This window comes from Cyprinus carpio, chromosome A2, assembly GCF_018340385.1.
Source record: "Cyprinus carpio isolate SPL01 chromosome A2, ASM1834038v1, whole genome shotgun sequence".
In the NCBI taxonomy this organism is placed as follows: domain Eukaryota; kingdom Metazoa; phylum Chordata; class Actinopteri; order Cypriniformes; family Cyprinidae; genus Cyprinus; species Cyprinus carpio.
Genome location: NC_056573.1, coordinates 15,491,519 through 15,504,870, shown reverse-complemented (window position 1 = coordinate 15,504,870; position 13,352 = coordinate 15,491,519). Strand labels below are relative to the sequence as shown.

The 13,352-nt window shown below is 36.1% G+C and overlaps 1 long non-coding RNA gene across 1 annotated transcript; it reads left to right on the top strand.

Annotated features, from left to right (window-relative positions):
- The first annotated feature begins 187 nt into the window (after window positions 1-187).
- Window positions 188-1,275, top strand: LOC109061729. The gene is made up of 2 exons (XR_002012961.2): window positions 188-684; window positions 766-1,275. It is a non-coding gene; the product is annotated as an uncharacterized LOC109061729 (long non-coding RNA).
- The last annotated feature ends 12,077 nt before the right edge of the window (window positions 1,276-13,352 follow it).

Genomic DNA, 13,352 nt, shown 5'->3' with positions numbered 1-13,352 from the left:
CTATTCGACGAATAATCCAATTATTTGCAGATCACTCAGAATATGGTCTCAATTCAGACTTCACTTTAACAATAAACAAGCATTGCCTTTTGCCCCCATTCAGTTGAACCCTTTGTTTCCTCCCTCCCATATAGATTCGGCATTTCAGTCGTGGTCTAGAAATGGAATCAATTTGTTAAGGACCTTTTCAAAGACTACATATTTATTTCATTCCAACAGCAAAGAACGGACTTTGAAATCCCTCTGTCCAATTTTTTTAGGTAGTGCCGGGTAACCACATAGAAATGATTGCCTTTTCCTCAATATTGGCTAGACGCCTGATTCTTCACAGTTGGAAAAGGGCAAGGCCACCATCTCACAAACGCTGGGTGGCAGAGGTGATGTCATATCTCTCTGATAAATTGTCTAATATCTTACAGATGGGGATAATGTGACAAACTGCCAATTTTATGTTGCTATACTTTAAAGTAATTTTATTTAATATAAAAGTCTCATGCTAAATTTGCTTAAACATGGTTTCTAAGGTAACTCCATTTCAGGAAATGACATCAGCACCCCATTTTTTAAGTTCATACAAAAGCAGTGTGAAAACCTCAAAGACAGCATTAGATCAATTACAAACGTTTTTCACCAGATGAATGATGTTTTTATTCATTTCCATTGTCCTCCTCTTAGAGATGCCAGGTAAGTGACATTTATAATATTAAGAAAATGTAAAAAATTAAACATTATTTAAATGTATTGAAGTTTGCTTTGTTTAATTAGCAGATGTGCTGGGATTGACTTTGAATTCAGTTTCAAAGGTTTTGGTTAGAGCAGAAGGCAAAACTATATTTCTGCCTTGCAATGCGACTGGTCTGGGCTCTTCAGACTATATCCATTGGTACCAAGTTAAAGACGGTCAAGCCCCATCGAGACTACTCTACATCAGTCAAGGAGGTAGTGTTGCTTATGATACCAACATTAAAGAAGCAAAAGACTTCACAGTGGACAAAAAAAAGCTTTATGATCTAAAACTGAGTAATACTCAGACAAGTCATTCTGCCGTTTACTTCTGCGCCTACTGGGACACAAGCAGCGGCCACAGTGAGAAGATTTACTCACATCCTGTACATGAACTATACTTGTAATGTTATTACCAATATTTATATACTTAAATTGTCTTTTTTGATTTTAAATTCTTAATTTGACTTAAGCTTTATATGCACATGCTGGCTGGATGATGGTATTTGGATCTGTTTGGATTGGAATAATAATTGCCCTGGTGTTCATGGACACATTGTGCATGTTTGTATGAGTTTTTTGTACCCACTGTATTTACATTTGGGATTTTGGAATATATCAAGTGTATCTTATTTATTATGTGTATTCCAACATTTTTAAAAGATAAAATTTGTAATTATTTGTCTAGGGATTATGAGTATTTATGGGTTTGTATAATGTTCAGTTTGATGAAGCACTTGTTTGAAATATCACTTTTCCTTGTCGGGTTATTATAGTTAGGCTAACTACAAAATACAACAAAAAAATATTTATAAATATTTGTTCCTTAAAATACTTGAGAATTAAACAACAAAATAAAATACAATCTAAAAAACACAGACTTTCTTTATTTCAGCTAGTTGCCAAGGCAACATTTTTATGTTTAATTTTATGTAATAAAATAACTACAACTAAAGCTGAAATAAAAATCAATAAAAAAAAAAAAAAACATAAAGACAAACAAAAACTAATAAAACTGACAGAAACACAACAAAATGATAAAGCTTTATGATAATTTAAAATGGAAACTTATAAAAAACCTCAGTGATACTAATATAGGCTATGGTCCTTGTGTGGTGAAAATAAATTTTAAATTACACATTATGAATTAAAATAAAAATAAAAAAGAATGTATTCCAAATGACCTCACAATGTCATTATTAGCTAAATGTTTTTTAACTGAATTTTACTCAAAAAATCTTTGAATCCAAATTAGCCATTTTAGCAAAGAAAAAAAAGAAGGGTGCTATTGAGGAAGATTTGCTTTATAACCCAGAGGTTTTTTTTTGTTGTTGTTGTTGTTTTTTAATAATACGTTAAATGAATGTCGATTCCCATCACGCTTCATTTATATAGACTGTGTGAAAAAACTTCTTGTGGTAGTGATGATGAGGACAGCATAAAATGCAAACATCAGGAATGATAACAATTATCATTACCTTCTGATTGGCTGCAGTGTTGCCAACTTAACAATTTTGTTGCTAAATTTAGCAACTTTTCAAGTCTACCCTAGCAACTTTTTCTTCCAAAAGCACCTAGCAACAAATTTAGCAATTAAAAAAAAAATTTATTTGGCAACTTTTAGCAACTTTCGATAAATGACTCACACATTTTCCATCCAAATTACACAAAAAGAGGAAACCACAGCTTAGCAGTACACACATCACGTGAATTGAGTTAGCTGCTATTTGCAGTTGTTCAATTTATTAATAATAATAATAATAATAATTGAATAATTTGATAATTGAACAATTGTTCATTTATGATACACTTTGTAGTAGCTTGTACTTGTGATTGTTAATCAGTTAGTACACTGTAAAAAAAATGGAAAATCTTTCAGGACATTATCCATTATCCAACATCCATTGTAACCCTGTAACCCTAAAATGGAGGTAAACAAATCATTATGGAAAATTCTTTCATATTAACATAGTAGATTGTGCCTTTGCAACACTGATTGGCTGCTGTCGCTCATAACTCGACATCACAACGTCATTTAGAAACTTTTAGCAACAGATCAACCTTCTTTTAGCAACTTTCTCTGAAAATTAGTTTGCAACACTGATTGGCTGCTGTCGCTCATAACTCTTCAAACTCCTGGACGACAGAGGTAGACATGGCATTCGATATGGATTCTAACAGAAAACGCTCGACTGTTGCTATGGTTACTCCTCTGTTGGGGAGAAACTGCTGTTCGTTTAGTGGGTTCTTGTGGTTAATGTAATGATATAAGTAAAAATGTAAGTGTTTTATTGTATGTATATGCTCAGAGTGTTTTAATCGTTTCTCTTATGATTTTAGAATGTTTAAATGGACAAATAAGGCATATTGAATCTGTGATGATTAGGACAAGGAGTAAAGCTGCTCTAATCAGATGCGAAGTGGATTCAGAGACGCTTCAATCCAACGCTCTCCACTGGTACAGACTCAAAGATCAAGCTTTCCAATGATTCACGTATTTCGAGCTGGTTCAACAACACCCAGAAAAGACGCTGATGCCCCCCGTAGATTTGCTGGATCGCTGAAGGGTAATATAGTGACACTGACTATCTCAAAATCGGAGACCAGCATCATCAATGCGGTTTTATTTGGAACAGCAGCAAGGAGCAGACATTAGACATAACAACTGTCATGTTGCTTTTTGTTGTCAATATTTCATAAAAAATTATGTTAAAAGGATACTCCATCCCAAAATGAAATTTTGTCATTATTGAAAAAATGAAATTTTGTCATTATTCACATACCCCCATGCGTTCCAAACCCGTAAAAGCTTCCTTCATCATCGGACCACAATTTAAGATATTTTGGATGAAAACCGGTAGGCTTGACTGTCCCATAGACTGCCAAATAAATAAAAGTGTCAAGGTCCAGGAAAGTATGAAAAGCATTGTCAGAATAGTCCATCTGCCATCAGTAATTCAACCGTTACATTATAAAGCGAAGAGAATACTTTTTGTACATGAAGAAAACAAAAATAACGTCTTTATTAAACAATTCCTCTCCTCTGTGTCTCTCCAAATCAGCGTAGTGCCATTTTGGCAATTCTGAGCTGTACGCAGATGGCGTACGCTCTTCTCAATTGCGGTGGAGTAACCCTTTAATTGTTCCAAAAGTATTCTCAGAAGAAAGAACCCTAAACACAAGATTTGCAATATAGGCTACTGTGACTGTCAATTTTTCTAAAATGTCTTTTATGTATAGATTTTCTTTTTATTTTATGTCACAGTTCCAGAACTCAATCTTAATTTTCAATAATTTTCATCTCAATCGTTTTACATTTACATTTAAAAAACATTTGTAACAAAACTTTTAATCTTAATCATAATAACTACGTTGACAATTATTTTATTTTATTTATTATGGCAACACTATAATATTTATTATTTATATATGATGTTACTCATTGATCTAAGCACCCAAAATTAAGGTTGAGTGCAGTGATTTTAATTTTTTGTCACTGCCTCCACAATCAACAAATAAACATAAAAAAAACATATAAAAAAATTATTAAAAAACTTAATGCAAAAGCTGAAAATAAATATGAGACATGATGTTTGAAGAAAAAAAAAGTGAAACACTTGATGGAACAGAACATTTTTATTCTAGTCCAGGAGTTTTATAAAGTCTGCAAAAAGTTTGAAAATATTGTTTGATTGTTATGATAAATAAAACTGACAAATGGGTCAGCTGTTTTATTTAAGTTCATCTGAATTAAAAAAAAAATAAAAAATCCATCTCAGAATGCTATGAACAATACATTTGGAAATGAAACTACAGTGAAAACTATTTTCAGAAAACATGACATATGGACCAAATATGTTGGAGGCCTTTCCTTAATGTTTTTCCAAACCAGCATTGAAATATGCCTTTAAGAAATACAAAAACCGTTTTGGTAGTGACTTTGGATCAAATGTCAACAGATTTTGATCAAAGCAGTGGGCAAAAGTTCATATCTCCCCTGCAAAGTGACTGCTTTGCCATCTTGGAATTATATCCATTGGTAACAAAAGAGAGAGAGTGAAGTCCCATCAAGACTACTCAATGCAGTTGGCAGCTTTACTCCCAGCAATCGTCAAGCAAATGACTCCACCATGGACAAAACACAGCTTTATAACCTCAAACTGAGCAACTCAAATCCGATTCATGCTGCCCTTTACTTCTGTGCCTACTGAGACTCAAGCAACCAGTAAAAACATACACACACATACTGTACATTAATTCAAGGATATTGTTATTAGACAGCATTCATTAGATTTTACTTTTCTGAATATAATGTGACATCTATTCTTAGAGCTGATATTTCATGTATATAAACCCAATTTCCAACATGCATCCTGAAGAGTATATCTGTTATATCTGAACAGTTATTTGTTTAATGCGCAGATCTCCAACAGTGGATGGTGCTACTAAAGTGCGAAAGAGGATTTTTTTCACCTTTGAGGCTCTATGCAAATACTTCTAATAAATTGCATTTTACTAGATAATAAATTGAATAAAATCCCGATGGGACATAATATATCAGTCAGGTGTGGTAGAAATGCATTTGTTTTTAAATAATTCATCCTGATTGCTGTACAAATTACATTTAAAAAAATCTTTCAAAACAATCAAAACAACACCACAGGAAACTACATCGGCAAACTGATGTGTGTAACTGAACAAATTTTCTGCAATGATTTTTGCAAAACAATGTAAAGAAGTGTACAGGAAACTTTATCATCTTGCATAATCGAATGAACGACGCTCATAAACGTGTACTGTTGTTCTCATTATGATCCATGTTAAGTAAACTTTAAAGGGGGTTAAATAGACTAAAATACATTAATAAAACATAAATCACATTTTAGTAATTACAATATAGTGGCACTAAAATGTAATTGGGCACTTGCAATTCTCATTTATTTTACAGAAAACATTTTATAAAATAACTTTATTAAAAAAAAAACTAAATAAAAAAAGGACACACTGGATGCTAAACATTACATCATATTCATAGTTAATAATACTGGCCTGTACAAAAAATCTAGCCCGTCAGTTTTATGGGGTGTATTTCATATCTGTGTTTTATTTGTTTGTTTGTTTTCCAGCTGTTTTGTTTTCCCTACACATTCATATCAACCTTGCTATAAAAGATTAATTAAAATAACCTTAAGCATTGGTATCATTCACAAAATAAAATTAAAAGAAAAAGGTGCATCTCTCTAGGCACACAGGTATGTGGGTAATGTAAAATACACCCTTTTTTATATTGCTATACTACACAGTAATCTGAAATTCAGTTAGTGTAAAATGTCTTAAAAAAAAGGTAACTTAATTTCAGGAAATGACATCAGCACCCCATTTTTGAAGTTCATACAAAAGCAGTGTGAAAACCTCAAAGACAGCATTACACCAAGTATAAACGTTTTTCACCAGATGAATGATGTTTTTATACATTTATATTGTCCTCCTCTTAGAGGTGCCAGGTAAGTGACATTTATAATAATAAGCTGATAATAAATTAAAACTGATTTAAATGTATTGAAGTTTGTTTTTGTTTAATCAAAGCAGCTGTGCTGGGAGTGAGTTTGGATCAAGGTCCAAAGGCTTTGGTTAAGGCAGCTGGCAAAACTGTGTATCTGCCCTGCAAAGTGACCGATTTGCAATCTTGGAATTATATCCATTGGTACCAAATAAAAGAGGGTGAAGCCCCATCAAGACTACTGTATATCAGTCATGGAGGCGATGTCACTCGTGATACTAACAATCCCCAAGCAACTGACTTCACAGTGGACAAAACAAAGCTTTATGATCTAAAACTGAGTGATACTCAGACGAGTCATGCTGGCATTTACATCTGCGCCTACTGGGACACAAGCAGCCACAGTGAGAAGATTTACGCACATCCTGTACATGAACTAATGAATAAAACATTTAAATACATAAATTGTCATTTTCTGTTTAAGTTCTTAATTTGACTTGAGCTGGGTGACAGGATGGCTGGGTGATGATGGTATTTGGATCTGTTTGGATTGGAACTACAGTATATGTAATTGCCTTGGTGTTCATGGACACATTAAGCAAATTAATGTGAGGTTATTTGTACTCACCAATTTAGCAACAGCACTTTTTAAATGGGGGAGAGTAGGGACAGTTGCAACAAGGGGCAGTTGCAACATGGCATATTTTTTCAATCATGAATGAGTTACAGTAATGATATGCATACTGCACATGCTCAATTAGCCCCTCATCCTTCCTGAAAGAAAGCAGCCACATGTGACCATTGCTTCTGCAAAAAAAGTATTTTTTATGATCAGATTTTTTTGTCATACTATCTAAGCTGTTTGCGTGAAGCACTGTAATGTCATATTTTAATAAGTGTTTTCTTAGCTTCTGGCATAGCTACCATGTGTCAAAGATATTGTGTTTTATCACAGATGTCAGTGTATGGAAAGTTGCAACACTTTGTTGCAAACATCCCAACATGCTGTCCCTTACAACAACATTGATGTAAAAGCTTGCCATAACTTTACAAAATTGTTATTTTATGGATTAATAAAGAATCCATTTCAATAGTCAGGTATCTCTCATCTTTACTTAAGTACATAGGTTTTTAAAAACCAGTCATCTCTTTGTCTCTCACACACACACACTCATCTCTGCCTCACACACACACACACACACACACACACACACACACACACACACACACACACACACACACACACTCTTATAAAGTCAATTGGATAAAATGATAGATTTGTCTAATTTGAATCTGAAAAGACCAATTACAACTTGGTTAATTGCTAGTTATGAGTATGAGTATATAGTATGAGTAGCTGACAAAGGCTTGATTGTATTAAAATGTTGTCTTTCCAATACAAACAGTCTCTAAAAAAAAGAAAAAAAAAAAAAAACTGTAACAACCAACAACACACCTCTCCTACTCAACTACACACTGTGAAAACACAATATATTTCTAATTATATCATAGTGCTATTATTGAATGTTTCTGAACAGAATTTTACTCAAAACATCTACACCTGTTTACTATAATTGATATTTCCCGGTGGCCTGATGGTCATTCTGGCCTGCCGGCTGCCGCTGTGCAGTCGATCAGGCTGACGTGCAATAGGCTGGTATGTAACTGCGAATTAATTGACGGATTTATGAATCTACGAATCAGGCGATCGCGGAGTGAAAATGACACCACCACATGACCCAACATCAGCGAAGCACTGCCTAATTGGCTATATCAGAGGCAGGCTTCATCTTAGAAAACCGTGCAAAAAATGGAGCGTAAAAGCAAAGGAGGAGCAGAGCAGGAACGTATAAAAAGGAGAAAAGCCCTGGCCACAGACGCAGCAAGTTGTGCAAAATCCCAACCATGTTCACCAGTAAGGGAGCAGGTCGGGCAGAATTACATTTACATTTTACTAGGGGTGGGACGGTTCACTGAAAAAATCAAACTGTTTGGTTCTCCACACACGGTTCGGCACGCGCTGGAACCGCCGTTCAACTTAAATCTGAGAAGCATCTGTAATATGGTTTACTATAAATAACACGTAAAATAAACAGGGTTCAGTTAATATATGTTTGGCTTCCCAGACATTACAACAACAGCGATGAAAAAAAAAAAAAAAAAAAAAAAAAAACCGTGGCCAAACCATTCACTCTTGTTCAATACGAATACGAACACTGGATCAGTGCATTCTTTTAAAGTGACAGTCTTTATATTAATTGAACAGCAACAACAAAGAAATTACTCACTGCTCTTGATTGAAAAGCTTTTGTAACTATAATAAAGATTTATCTTTAATTTGTAGTCCAAAATGCAATGCTGTTTTACATTTGATTACTTTATTCAATTTCTGTACCTAAAAACTATGCTATACCTACCTAAAAAACCCTAAAAATATATATTTTTTGAAAGTATAGTTTTTCCATAAACATAGCACATACAACGGTACTGAAACAGTGACTCTAAAACCGTGAAACAAACTGAACCGTGATAAAAAGATAAAAACTATTCTAAAAAATATTACAAATATATATAATGATAGAAGTTTTAAAAGAGCATCTTAATGACAAACTAGCACACTGTTGGGGCACACATATGGGGGACACAGAATTTTTTTAGTGCCAAATTTGACCAGAAATTTTGATTTTCCATTTCTAGCCTACAATATGTAGCCTAGTCTACAATGTTTATTTATTTATTTTGAAGGTGTCGAAGGAAGCAACAGCGCTCTTGCTGTTGAACAAGAGGGGTTGGACAGTTCAGCTTTTGAGTCAGAGCAGGAACCTTCAGGTAAAGTTTAAGCTATAAGCAAAACTAAACATGCTGGCTATACTCTTAGAACAATATGTGCTTTTATTATTTATAAGATCATCAGTAGTAGGACTGTGATCATGGGACATACAATTGATGTCTGTGTAGTACCCTGACCGCCTGGTTAGGGGAGATATAGTCAATAAAAGACACAGGACACGGAGCTGCTGCAATATCTGCTGAGTCTCTGTATTATCTGACATTAAGGCAAATAATTCTGCATTCTCATATGTCATATAAAACTTATAACAACATATCTCTTTTAAAGAAAAACACAACATATGGAAAAAAATATATAGAATTACTCACAGCTTCTCAACAGGTACTGTTTCCATCAATTAAACAAATAATTTCAATAGAAACTTGAATTACACATTAATACTACTACGTACTGTATATTGCATACAATATTCACATGTGATACTCTCTACATTTAAACGTGCCGTTTACCATGTCTTCAAACCCTTTTAAACTTCTTAAATTAGCTCAAGAATTATAGCATGTCAGCAAAACTAATTATCTCTTTACACACCATTAGTATGAACACATATTACAGTTTCTCTTATGAATCAACAGATTACTTTTCTTTAAGCACGGTCACCTGTAACTTAATTGTTAAATTAGTTCTCAAAAACACCAGTATGGTATTCATTCACTCCGTTTTCACATTTCTATGACCGCATGGTCTCTGCCATCAGTTTAGCATTCACCAGTTGTACACGTGATACACACGCGGTAAACTTGAACCGAACTTTTAAACATAAATACACAATGCATACACTTCAAACAATGACACTTGCCATTTTTTACAGCCTTGACTTATATAAAGTGTATTTTCACTACAATTTACTAATATCATACCTGGTTAGGGGAGATATAGTCAATAAAAGACACAGGACACGGAGCTGCTGCAATATCTGCTGAGTCTCTGTATTATCTGAGCAGCGCGCCCCCTCCCCCAGCAGGTGAAAGTCGCAAGGCAAAAGTAATCAAATAATCGATCATCCATACTAGGCAAGGAATACCAATCACCATTATCCAAAATAATACACTATGCATTAACGGCATTTAATTTATTTTCAATGACACTAATTATTCTAATGACACTAATTATTATTAATTATATATATATTTTATATATTTTATACTTTATATATTTTTGTAACCACCACACTCTCCCCATCAAAAATAAATGTCGTCCCGACATTACTCTCCTTTTGCTTCAACCTAAAATAAGAAATTTTATTTCTGCTGATAATGTTGTTTTATCTCAATGCTCTACTGATTGTATGCAATGTCTCACTACCTATGTTAACTGTGAATAAAGGCACGTGTTGGAAACTGCATCATCTTCCTTCTTCAAACCCCATTCTTTTTCTCCATTTCCTCAGTCTCCTTAGTATGCATACAAGTATACTGGTTGATAATGCTGCGTTGGGTAAATCCATGGAGGTAAGTTTTGCATCTCGTATGACATGGGTTGAAACGCTGTTGTGTTTGTAGGCTCTACATTATAACATGCGGGAGTACCCAAGTGATCATAAGTAAATGTCTTTGGTGGTCTCCTTTCTCTCTTAGGCCATCTGTATTCCTGTCCTATTTCCCTGTCATGCTCACCCAGTCTTACAGGTATATCTTCCATTTCATCAGGTCTTTCTACACGTTGTTCCTCCTCCATCACATCAACTTCTTGTTGAGGTATCTCCTCATTTTCCATTACAACTTCTGTTCTACGATCCCTTGCTCTCTCTTGACCAATTTCTTCCCTTTCCTTTTCAGGTTCACTGTGCAGGATAACTGGTAAATTTCCATGTCGTAACTCTCCGTTTCCTTCCTCATGTTGCTGAAACTGGACTTCAGGTACATATTCATCTTGCCAGTTTTCACACCCGGATTGCTGATGATGGACCGCAGGTACGTAGTTATAGTAAGGATAACCTTCATCCTCATCCTCTTCTTCTTCCGGACCTGGTTCACATCTATTTACTGGTTTTGGTCTTTGCACTGGTCCCTTTGTCTTTTCTTCCTTCCCAAGATCAGTCTCCAATGGGAGATAATCACAAGGCATCAAGAGGTTGCGGTGGAGAACACGTGATCTTCCTTTACCATGTTCTGGTTTCACTTCAAAAACCGGGCCTTCTCCTCCTATTTGACGCACTACTATGTGTACAATATCTTCCCAATGGTTTCGAAGCTTCCCAGTACCACCTCTAGGTGTCAAGTTCCTCACCAAGACGCGATCTCCAGGACATAACATAGAACCCCTCACTTTTACATCATAGTTCCTCTTGTTTCTTTCTGCCACCTTCTTTGCAGTCTGTCTGGTGATTTCCAATGCTTCCTGCATTTCTTGTCTCCATCTCTTCACATACTCTTTATAATCAGTAGTTCCGGTTCCAGATGTCAAACTGAACAATAGATCAACGGGTAATCTTGGTGACCGTCCGAACAGTAAATAGAATGGTGAAAATCCTGTCACTTCACATCGTGTGCTGTTGTATGCAAAGATGAGTTTGTTGAGTGACCCTTTCCAATTAGTTTTCTGCTGTTCAGTCAATGTCTTCAGCATCTGAAGTAACGTTCGGTTGAAACGTTCAACTTGCCCATTTCCCTGGGGGTGATATGGCGTGGTCCTTGATCCAGCAACTCCACAAATCTTCTTCAACTGAGAAACCAGCTGGTTTTCAAACTCCCCTCCTTGGTCATGATGAATTCTTTGTGGGAAGCCAAACCTCAGAGCGTAGTCATTAAACAACTTGTCAACAACAGTTTTAGCCGATTTTGAGGTAGTCGCATAGGCTTGTGCAAATCGTGTGAAGTGGTCAACCACAATTAGAATATACTCATATCCTCCTCTACATTTATCCAAGTGTAAGAAGTCAATGGAAACAAGCTCAAACGGATGAGTAGTAACGATATTCTGGAGTGGTGCTCTGGCCTCCCTACATGGTTTCTTCTGTTTCAGGCAAACACAACTCTTGGTGACATAGTGATCAACATCATTCTGCATTTGTGGCCAATAGAATCTTTCTCTGATTAAAGACATTGTTCGATCAAGACCTTGATGACCCATATTATCATGCAGTTCTCTCAAAACACGCTGCTTGTACCTTGCAGGTAAGACTAGCTGTGTCTGAGTGTTCGTCTTTCTACGGAGAATGCCATCGTCTCCCAGGAAAAGTTTGTCCCAACTGCGAAACAAACATTTACTTTGTGCACTCAAGGTCTTAAACAGATGTCCTGTCGGCTTTTCATTGGACAGCTTAAACTGCAGAACAGGTCCTATGTGGTCATCATTTCGCTGTGCTTGTCTGATCTCCTCCACAGGTAATGGTTCGCATGCATGCTCAGACTCCATGGTGTCGTCAAGAGAAATCATTGCGGTCCAAGAAAGGCTGAAGTGTGGTGCCTCAACAGATTGAATGGTTGCTTCGACACAGTCAGATGGCAATTCCTCAGTGCATTCCTTCATTACTCTCTCAATGTTCAGTGGCATCCTGGATAGAGTATCTGCATCCACATTTTCTTTGCCAGGCCGATACTTGATGTTAAAATGGAAATCCGCGAGTTCCGCCACCCATCTACATCCGGTCGCATTCAGCTTTGCACTGGTTAAAACGTAAGTCAGTGGATAATTATCACTATACACAGTAAATGTGGGTGCATAGTACAAATAATCCTTGAATTTTTTGGTGACAGCCCACTTCAGGGCCAGGAACTCCAATTTCCCTGAGTGAAGGTGATACTTCTTTTTCCGCAACTGTCAGGGTTCGGGACCCATAAGCGATAACTCTAAGCTTTCCCCCTTGCTTTTGACATAGAACTGCCCCAAGACCCTGATTTGATGCATCAGTATGAAGTATGAACGGCTGTGAGAAGTCCGGGAACGCAAGTACTGGTGGTTCAACAAGACAATCAATCAGTCCCTCCATTATCTCTTGGTGCTCGTCCGTCCACACAATCGGCCTGTAAGATGGCACTCCCCTTTTCTTTCCTTTAACCTGTCGATTACGTATCTCCTTGGATTCTTCCTTCTCTTTCTCGGTTTCTTTCAACAGGTCATACAGCGGACTCGCAATTCTGGAGAAATCTTTTATATATTGCCGATAGTAGCTCAACAGACCCATGACTGCTCTCAACTGTCCAACTGTGCTTGGTCTTTTATCTTTCAGACTTCTCACGGCAACTGTATCAGCCGGGTCCATCTTACTCCCTTCCGCCGAGACAATCCTTCCAAGGTATCGCACCTCACGTTTAAATAGTTCACATTTGCCAGGTT